Below are 11,292 nucleotides of genomic sequence, written 5' to 3'. Positions count from 1 at the left end.
ACTCATCCGTAAAAGATTCGTTGATCAATGTCGTATCATGTGAAGTAGAATCGGGATTCTCCAATCTAGAGAGATGGTCAGCTACTTGATTCTCAGTACCTTTTCGATCCTTGATTTCTAACTCAAATTCCTGTAAAAAGAGCACCCAACGAATAAGTCTAGGCTTCGAATCCTTCTTTGAGACCAAATAGCGAATGGCAGCATGATCAGTGAATACTGTCACCTTTGTCCTAAGCTGGTAAGATCGAAATTTTTCGAAACCAAATACTATAGCCAAGAGCTCCTTCTCAGTAGTGGTGTAGTTCATTTGAGCTCCGTTTAGAGTCTTACTAGCATAGTAAACCACATGAAAAAGATTATTCTTGCGCTGCCCAAGAACTGCTCCCACCGCATATCACTCACATCACACATCATCTCAAAAGGCTCTATCCAATCAGGTGCCGTAATAACTGGTGCAGTTATCAAACTCTTCTTGAGAGTCTCGAATGCCGCCAAGCATTCATCATTAAATTTGAAAGGCACATCTTTCTCGAGCAAGTTGTACAATGGCTTAGATATCTTCGAGAAGTCCTTGATGAAACGCCGATAAAAACCCGCATGACCAAGAAAACTACGGAGTCCTTCACAGAAATAGGTGGTGGAAGATTTTCAATGACTTCCACCTTGGCTTTATCCACCTCAAGACCCTTGGTAGAGACCTTATGCCCAAGAATAACGCCTTCACGCACCATAAAGTGACATTTTTCCCAATTGAGCACCAAATTAGTTTCCACACACCTTTTGAGCACCGAACGAAGATTATTCAAACATTCATCATACGAATGTCCAAAGACAGAGAAGTCATCCATGAACACTTCGACATTGTTTCCAATCATATCAGAGAATATAGCCATCATACATCTCTGAAAAGTGGCCGGTGCACCACATAAGCCAAATGATATTCTGCGAAAAGCAAATGTGCCGAATAGACAAGTGAAGGTAGTCTTTTCTTGATCTTCTGGTGTAATGCAAATCTAATTATACCCCGAATAGCCATCTAGAAGACAATAATACTCATGACCGGCCAACCTGCCCCGCATCTGATCAATAAATGGAAGAGGGAAGTGATCCTTTCTCGTGGCTTTGTTTAACTTTCTGTAATCCATGCATACCCTCCATCATGTGACTGTTCGAGTGGGGATGAGCTCGTTCTTCTCATTGGCTACCACAGTAATACCTCATTTCTTAGGTACACATTGCACGGGGCTCACCCAAGAACTGTCAGAAATAGGATATATGATTCCTGCATCTAGCCACTTCAGAATTTCTTTCTTCACCACTTCTTTCATGATAGGATTAAGTCGTCGCTGTTGCTCAACAGTCGGCTTACTACCTTCCTCTAGTAGAATTTTATGCATGCAGTATGAAGGGCTGATCCCTTTGATATCTGCTATAGTCCATTCGATAGCCGATTTGAATTCTCTCAAGATCCTCAAGAGCTTGTCCTCCTCACTACCTGAAAGGTCAGATGCAATAATAACAGGTAAAGTAGATGCATCACCTAAAAAAGTATACCTCAAGTGTTCAGGAAATGGTTTAAGCTCCAAAGTAGGTGCTTCCTCAATAGATGGTTTGAGCTTTCCTTCAGCATTCTTGAGATCAGAAGTACCCAGAGATTCAAATGGCATGTCTAGCTTTCGCCCCCAAGGAGAAGCATTTAGATATTGTAGTTGCTCATTGCCATCCTCATCATCACTGTCAAAGTCCCCCACCAAGGCTTTCTTTAAGACATCAGACATTAGCATATGATCAAGTCCTGAAGTTACCGCAGAATCAATCAAATCCACCTTTAATCACTCCTCGTCTTCTGTAGGGAATTTCATCGCCTTGAATATATTGAATGTCACATCCTGATCCTGCACCAGTATAGTAAGTTCACCTTTCTGCACATCTATCAAGGTACGGCCTGTAGCCAAGAAAGGTCTTCCCAAGATTATGGGAATCTTCTTATCTTCCTCAAAATCCAAAATGACAAAGTCTGCAGGGAAGAAGAGCTTATCCACCTTTACTAACACATCCTCCAATATGCCTCGTGGATATGTAATAGAACGATCAGTCAATTGTAGAGACATGTAGGTGGGCTTTGGATCAGGCAAATTCAACTTTTTGAAGATAGATAATGGCATCAGATTGATGCTTCCTCCCAAATCGCACAGGCATTTGTCAAAAGAAAACTTGCCAATAGTGCAAGGAATGGTGAAGTTACCTGGATCTTTAAGCTTTGGAGGTAATTTTTGTTGCAGCACAGAACTGCACTCTTCCGTTAAAGCAACGGTCTCAAGGTCATCCAGTTTCACCTTTCTTGAAAGAATACTCTTCATGAATTTTGCATAACTAGGCATTTGCTCCAGAGCCTCAGTGAAAGGTATGTTGATGTGAAGTTTCTTGAACACCTCCAGAAACTTACCGAACTGTTTATCCAGCTTTTGTTGTTGCAATCTCTTAGGAAAAGGTGGTGGAGGATATAGTTGTTTCTCCCCTGTATTACCCTCAGGCAGAGTGTGTTTAACAGTAGTCTTCCTTGGTTCTGCCGCTTTCTCCTTTTACTTCTCTTCTTCATCAACAACTTCAGCTTCTCCATCTTTCTCTTTTTTAGCATCAGCAATTTTTCCAGACCTTAACGTAATAGCTTTGACTTGCTCTTCAGCTTCCTTCCTGCCTGGCACTTCAGTATCACTGGGAAGTGTGCCAGGTTGACGGTTGAGCATTGCATTGGCTATTTGACCGATTTGATTTTCCAAGGTCTTGATAGAAACGACCTGACTTTTGCACAACAACTTGAGTTCCTCGAAATCAGCACTAGAAGGTGGAGCAACACCTCCTTGTTGAGGATATGATTGCCTTTGAGCATAATGTTGTGGTTGCTGGAATCTAGGTGGATTAAACTATTTACTCACACCTTGCTGATATGGTTGTTGAATAGCATTCTGAGTATTGCTCCAGCTAAAATTGGGATAATTTCTGTTGTTAGGATGATAGGTAGCTGGCACAGGCTGCTGCGGTCGCTGATAATTGTTCACATACTGAACAGATTCATTCATTAGAGAACGCTGATCCGTAGCATGAGAACCTGCACAAAGCTCACAGACCATAGCTATCTGATTGACTCCATAGGTGGCTAAAGAATCGACCTTCACAGACAGCGCTTGGAGCTGCGCTGCAATAGTTGTAGCTGCATCAACTTCCAGAATACCTGCTACCTTCCCAGGCATCATCCTTTGAGTTGGGTTTTGATGCTAATTTACAGCCATAGTTTCAATAAGATTATAAGCCTCAGTATAGCTTTTGGCCCACAAGGCGCCTCCAGCTGCTGCATCGAGCATTGGGCCCCCAAACCATTATAGAAACCAGTGATCACCATCCAGTCAGGCATACCATGATGTGGATACTTTCTCAACATCTCCTTGTAGTGCTCCCAAGCTTCGCACATAGATTCTGTTGGTTGCTGCGCAAACTGAGTAAGAGCACTTCTCATAGTTGCAGTCTTCGCCATTGGATATAACTTCACTAAAAACTTCTGCGCAAGATCTTGCCAAGTAGTGATGGACCTAGCTTGTTCAGAATGTAACCAGTCCTTAGCTTTATCCCTCAGAGAGAATGAGAAAAGACTCAGCTTGATAGCCTCATCAGTCACACCATTATATTTGAAAGTACTACAGATCTCGACAAAATTCCTTATGTGCATGTTGGGGTCTTCAGTCGCAGCACCTCCAAAAGAAACAGAATTATGTACCGTCTGAATAGTGCCCTGCTTGATTTCAAAAGTGATATCCTGAATAGCCGGATGAAGGATGCTTGACTGAATGTCATCAATTTTAGGCCGAGAAAAGTCCATAAGAGCTGGATCTGCCGGAACTATACGGTCACCCATGATTATTGGTTCTTTCTGCACACTCTCTTTATCCGAATCTTCAAAATCTATCTTCTCCGGAATATCAAGAACTGAGTCTGTCTCCTCAGCCGTATCTAAAGTCCTCTTGCGTGTACGAGAACGTGTTTGCATAAACGCTCACTAAAGTACCTGAAACACAACCGGAAACAATAAGTAACACGTCTTAATCAATGAGTCCTAATGACCACTGATGGTAAGTACATAAACTAAACAAATACGTCGAGTCCCCGGCAGCGGCGCCAAAAACTTGTTAGGCGGAAAACACGCGATAATAATTCACGCAAGTATACGCGTTCGCAAGTAATATAGAATAAATTTTAGTTCGTTCCCACAGAGACTCAGACTAATTATGTTCAATTAACACTTACTCACCAATGTATGATTACTTCTCAATGTCAAGACAATAACACGTAAATTTGATTAACTAATTATTAACTAAAATTAACTAGGAGAATTAAACACTTAATTGACACTTGAATTAACAATATTAAACACACATGAGATCATAACTTCATTACTACTTTCTTCAATAGTTATTGTTATTACCCTTAGCATGTAACGGTGATGATATTAATCGAACAACACGAAACTGATAAAAGCCAACTTTCGTTTTACTAATACCATTCTACCAAACATCCACAATTAAGATAGAAGTTGAATATGCATCAATTATGTTGAGACCCTATATGTCTACAGAATTTGACAACATAATGATTTAAGCACAAGTTATTCCTTATGATTACACAGGGAAAGTAAAACGATTAGAGTTACCCACTAATCATGCATATACATACATGAACCTATGCTAGCATGGCAAGTTCTAACCCTCAAGATCCACCATCGCTTCACAAGAGATTAACACCTTATCTTATATGTTCGCGATGCACATAAGACGAATAAGCACAACCTATGCTAGATGTCATACAATCATCACACACTAAGGTATTAAACAACTAACTAAAGAATTCCATAGTAATCCGTTATGACCCCATGATCACGATTAGCCCATGATAGAACTCATCGTCATCATGGGTTCATATGAAAATATGATAATAACACACAAGATAAACTAATAAAAATACTTATTAAAACCAGAGTACGTCACAAGAGTAATAAGGTTCAAAGTAAAGAAAACTAGCATCCACTGATACAACGAATAAAAGAATCACAAGAAAACGTATGCTTCCTCTTCTTCGTTGCGATGTGCTAAAACGGTCTTCTTCCTTCTCTCCTTGCTCCTTGATTTATACCACAATTCATATGTGAAACGTCTCTGAAAACTACTTATATAGAAGCCCCACAAGACCCAGCCATCTCAGAAGTCAGAAGTCCAACAGAAATAGAACTCTAAAAATTAGTATTTTAATTTACGCCCCTGAGCGGCCGCCCAGCAATCCTGAGCGGCCGCCCAACTTCCTGAGCGGCCGCCCAGCCAGGCTGAGCGGGCGCCATCAACTTACTGGAAAAATTATTATTCTGCTACCATTTTCAGCTGCGTTCTGCTCCTAACTTCCCACTTCCAATGCCAAGCACATACCTAGGCTTATTCCTGATGAAATTTCTCCACAAATGCAAGTAATACCCTGAAATACACAAACACTAGAAAAAACGCATCAAATACACAAAATACTTGATTTCAAGACATCAATTCAAGCCATTATAAGACGTTCTAAGTGGTATAAAATGCCACTTATCACTCGTTGGAGGCAAGAAATGGAAGACCGATCTGGAATACATCGTTAAGGACAAGTATCCCTGAACTGATCAAAACCCTGACTCAACTCCGAAGAGAGGAGGACCTGGACAAAAATTCACTGAGTATGCTAAGAGAATGCTCCAAGGAGCCAAATTTTAATGGAAATCAAGAAAGATCGAGATAGTCATTGGCCTAAGCCCTTGAAGGCCGATCCCGCCAAGTTAGATAAGAGCAAGTATTGTAGATTTCACAAGGATGTTGGTCATGACACCGATGAGTGTAGGCAACTGAAAGATGAAATTGAGTTCCTTATTAGAAAAGGGATATTGAACAAGTACACTGGAGATGGAGGAGATAGGAGCAACAACGTGAGAAAAAACTTTGCCCATCGAAGAAGAGATCAAGAAGATCAGGGGCGAAATCCCCAACCTAGGGGACCGGTGATAAATACAATCTTCGGAGGACCACGACCCCGAGGGCCTGTGATAAACACAATTTTTCGAGGGCCAACTGCTGCTGGATTATCCAAGAACTCCGGGAAAGAGTATGCCCGAGAAGTTATGCATATTGTAGGGGAAGCCCCGAAGAGGGCCAGGACAGGAGTGACAATGTCTTTTAATGATTCTGATCTGGAGGGTGTGAAATTTACCCATGACGACCCGCTGGTCATAACCTCGATAATAGGGAACAGCCCGGTGAGAAGGGTCCTTGTGGATAATGGTGCTTCAATGGATATCTTGCTCCATGACACCTTTTTAAAGATGGGATATAATGACTAACAATTGACCCCAACCGACATGCCGATATATGGATTTGCGGGAGTGGAGTGCCCCGTAGAAGGGATAATCAAGTTGCCAACAACCATAGGACAGGAACCAAGGCAAGCAACTCAGATGTTGGACTTTGTGGTGGTGAAGGCTAGTTCGACTTAAAACGCTATAATGGGAAGAACAGGGATACATGCCTTCAAGGCAGTTCCTTCTTCCTACCATTCAGTTATGAAATTTCCTACCCGGGATGGGATCGGAGAAGAGAGAGGAGATCAAAAAATGGCTAGAAGATGTTATGTAGCCTCTTTGAGGGCAGATGGAGTTGGGGGGCAGGTTCTTCCTATTGAAGATCTGGATATCCCAGAGAATGATGAGAAAAGAGGAAAGCCAGTAGAAGACTTGGTTTCGATTCCTTTAGCCCCCGAGGTTCCTGAGAAGGTGACTTCTATTGGAGCCACACTCGAGGAGCCCCTTAGAGGGAAGTTGGTGAAATTTTTGCAAGAAAATAGTGACGTGTTTGCATGGTCAGCAGCTGATATGCCAGGCATAGACCCGGAACTGATTACTCACAAGCTGAATGTGGACCCAAATCAGAAGACAGTGAAGCAAAAGAAAAGAAGTTTTGCTCCAGAGAAGCAAGAAGCTATAAAACAGGAAGTAGAGAAACTCTTAGAGGCTGGTTTCATTGAGGAGATTCAATTTCTGAAATGGTTAGAAAACCCTGTAATGGTAAAGAAGGCCAATGGAAAATGGAGGATGTGTGTGGACTTCACTGATCTGAATGATGCCTGTCCTAAGGACTGTTTCCCGTTACCAAGGATCGATACTTTGATAGATGCCACTGCTGGGCATGAGATGTTCAGCTTTATGGATGGGTTTAGTGGATATAATCAGATCAAGATGCACAAGGATGACATTCCAAAGGTATCATTCATCACTGACTTTGGTGTTTATTGTTATCTTGTTATGGCATTTGGTCTCAAGAATGCAGGAGCCACCTATCAAAGGTTGGTAAATAAAATTTTAAAAGATCTTATTGGCAAGACCATGGAAGTATATGTTGATGACATGTTAGTCAAAAGTCTAGTAAAGACTGACCATATAACCCATTTGAGGGAAGCTTTTGAGGTCCTGAGATATCATAAGATGATGTTAAATCCTACGAAGTGTGCTTTCAGAGTAGGGTCTAGAAAGTTTTTAGGATTAATGGTCTCCAAGAGAGGAATCGAGGCCAATCCCGATAAAATAAAGGCAATCCTGGACATGGAACCACCAAAAACTATCAAAGATGTTCAGAAGCTCACAAGAAGGGTTGTTGCGCTGGGACGATTCATCTCCAAGTCAGGGGACAAGTGTTTGTCGTTCTTCAAGTCCTTAAAGAAGGTCAAAGATTTTGAATGGAGTGAGGAAAGCCAGAAGGCATTTTGAGGAATTAAAGAAATATATGGCTCATGCCCTGTTGTTGGCCAAGCCAACTTTGAATGAAGTTTTATACTTATACTTGGCCATTTCATAGAATGCCTTGAGTGCTGTATTGTTTAAGGAGGAACTGAAAATCCAGAAACCCGTATACTATGTCAGCAAAATTCTGCATGGAGCTGAGTTGAATTATTCAACTATTGAGAAGTTTGCTTTAGCCTTGGTAATGGATTCGAGAAAGTTGCGTCCTTACTTTCAGACTCATAAAATTGAAGTGCTAACAAATCAGCCCTTGAGAAATATTATTCACAGTCCCAAGGCTAGTGGGAGGTTGATCAAGTGGGCAATAGAGCTGGGAGAATTTGATATCAAGTATAAACCACGAATGGCAATAAAAGCCCAGGAGTTAGCTGACTTCGTGATGGAATGTACCATACCCAACCAAGAAGTCGAGGGGCAGGGAGATACCTTACCTCAAGACAAGGAAGTTGATAAGGGGGGTAAAGAATATGATAATAAGGAGAAAGAATATTGGGTGCTCTATTTTGATGGAGCATCAAAAACAAATTCAAGTAGAGAAGGTTTGGTTTTACAAAGCCCTGATGGGTTCTTGATTGAGTATGCCATGAAGTTAGACTTCCCGACCACAAATAATGAGGCAGAATATGAAGCTCTGATAGCTGGACTTGGCATAGCAGGGACACTTAGAGTCAAGAACTTAAAAGTCTGTGGAGACCTGAAGCTGGTCATATCCCAGGTAAAAGGAGAGTTTGAGGCAAAGGATTATACGATGGCTAACTATGTCCGCCTAGTAAGGGTTGTGATGACCCAATTCGACGAATGCCATATTGAGCACATTCCGAGGGAGGAAATGCTAAGGCAGATGCATTATAAAAGTTTGCTTCATCTGAGATAGAGGAAAGCTCAGGAAGTGTATACTTTCGCGTTCTGAAGACACGAAGCATTGATGTTAAGCTTGTAGCTCCTATAGGTCTAGGGACGTCATGGATAGATCCCATTAAGACTCATATTCAAACCGGATGGTTGCCAAACGATGCTACTGAAGCACGGAAGTTGGCTTTTGAGCGCTAAGGTACTCTTTGATAGATGGGATTTTGTATAAAAGATCTTTTGTGGTTCCCTACTTAAGGTGTCTCAGGCCCGATGATGCACACTTGGCTCTTGAAGAAGTACATGAAGGCATATGTGGGCAACACTTGGGGGGCAGAGCGTTAGCTCATAAGATAACCCGTTTAGGCTTCTAATGGCCGGAAATGGTGGCTGATGCCAAAGAATATGTGAAGAAATGTGACCGCTGCCAGAAGCATGCACCTGTCATTAGACAACCCCCCGAGATGCTGACCTCCATCAACTCACCTATCCCTTTTGCTATGTGGGGAATGGATATACTTGGACCTTTACCCATGGCCACGGCACAAAGGAAGTTCCTGATTGTAGCCATTGATTATTTTACTAAGTGGATTGAAGCCAAGCCTTTGGCCAAAATCACAACTAAGCAGGTTGCACAATTTCTGTGAGAAAATATCATGTGCCGATATGGAATTCCCCGCATCCTAGTCACTGACAATGGAACACAATTCAACAATGAGGAATTCAAAAAGTATTGTGAGGAGAATGAAATTGAATTACGATTCACCTCCGTGGCTCACCCGCAAGCCAATGGGCAAGCGGAAGTTGCGAATCGGATAATCCTGGATGGACTAAAAAAGAGGATCGAGAAGTCGAGGAATAACTGGGTGGATGAAATACTCCCAATACTATGGCCTATAGGACTACCTGTAGAGTCACGACTGGAGTAACTCCCTTCATGTTAGCATATGGGGCAGAAGCAGTTGTTCCTGTAGAGATATCACATTCCTCCCCCAGGATTCAAGCTTTCAATGCTGAGGAAAATGAGGAAGGGCAAAGGTTAGCCCTGTATCTAATTGATGAAGTGCAAGATGATGCACATGCAAAAATAGTGGAATATCAGAAAAAGGCTTCATTCTACTACAACCTGAGGGTTAAAGAAAGGTTCTTCAAACAGGGTGACTTAGTCATAAGGAAGGTGGAAGCTTTTGGTGTAGGGCAGAAAGGGAAGCTTGCCCCAAATTGGGAAGGGCCATACAAGGTCAAGAGTGTTCAAGGTAGAGGAACCTATAAGCTTGAAACTATGGATGGTTTTGAAGTCCTGAGAACTTGGCATGCACAAAACCTGAAGGTTTACTATGTGTAAAATAGTTAAAGCACGATTCTCACTTGTTAGAGCGACAAGTAGGTTTAAAAGCACCTTGAAGCTTTACTTGCTTAGGATTTTTATAGAAGATATGTTTAGATTTTATCAGGGTTGAACCCATCTCATGTAAGGTATCAAGAATACCAAGTTATAATAAAAAGCGTTCGGCTTAATCTAGCCTATTTGATTGATGCATTGTGAAGGATAAAACCAAGTTATAAATTTGAGTTTGAAAACTCGGAAAAAACACGATGATACTTGGACAATACAAGTGAAAATAGTAAAAGTCAATTACAAAGTTCGATATTGTCTAAAAAAGAAAAATACATAATAATGCAAAGAACTTAGGCCTTAGAAGGCTCAGATTCTTCAGAAACCACTATCCGAAGTCTCCTCGGACGTCTCTTCAGTCGGTCCCTCGGAAGTCTCTTCAGAAGTCTCCGTAGAGGTTTCCTCGGAACTATCCTCGGACGCTTTGGATGCCATAGGGGACGCTAGTTTTGGAGGCTCTTCTACCCTGGCCTTCTTTATAATAGGCTCAATCTCCTCCTCAGAAGAAGATTCCTCCTCTTCAGAGCTGGATTCAAACTCCTTCCTTTTTTGGCCTTGGCCCTGACTTTCTGAGGGAGCTCTAACCGGGGACACTGAAGGGCCATCCTTAATCAGATTGGCGAGTTTATCTGCAACGCCCCCAAGTGTTAGGACTTGCACCGGGAAAGGGAAGGAAGATTGTTCAAGGACCTCAGGAAATTCGTCCTGGATAGCCTCTACAGCAGCGTCCCAGCCTTCCTTATAACTGACTGGATGGAGGAGGGCATCGTGCTCTACCATTAAATCCTTGAATTCTTGAGTATCCATCTAGCCGTCAAAGGCTTTGTCTTTTTGAGCCTTGAGAATAACAATCTCAGCCCTGGCCGTTTCAAGATCAGAAATTGAGGAGGCAAGTTGGGCTTCAAGAGCCTCAATACGCTGGTTAGCCTCCTCTGGGTTCTTGTTTGTGTCTTCCAGACCAACTTTCCAAGCCTTGGCTTGGTGAATTGCCCCTTGAAAGTGGACGTTCACCTGCAAGAGACAAAGGAAAAGTGAGAAACAAGAAACATTCCGGCAGGAAGCTATAGATATTAAAAGAAAAAGACGTACCGTAGCCAAGGCCTGAGCTCCGAAAAGCTCGTTATCCTCCAAGTCCACTTGAAGGACAAGATCATGATAATCCAAATGGTATGCATAGACCATTCATTGG

General features: G+C 42.1%; 1 non-coding gene across 1 annotated transcript; it reads left to right on the top strand.

Annotated features, from left to right (window-relative positions):
* The first annotated feature begins 3,410 nt into the window (after positions 1-3,410).
* LOC141681852 (small nucleolar RNA R71) lies at positions 3,411-3,517 on the top strand. The gene has a single exon (XR_012559273.1). It is a non-coding gene; the product is annotated as a small nucleolar RNA R71 (small nucleolar RNA).
* The last annotated feature ends 7,775 nt before the right edge of the window (positions 3,518-11,292 follow it).

The sequence above is a fragment of the Apium graveolens genome, chromosome 8 (genome assembly GCF_009905375.1).
Source record: "Apium graveolens cultivar Ventura chromosome 8, ASM990537v1, whole genome shotgun sequence".
NCBI lineage: Eukaryota > Viridiplantae > Streptophyta > Magnoliopsida > Apiales > Apiaceae > Apium > Apium graveolens.
This window is presented reverse-complemented; position numbering and strand designations above follow the sequence as displayed.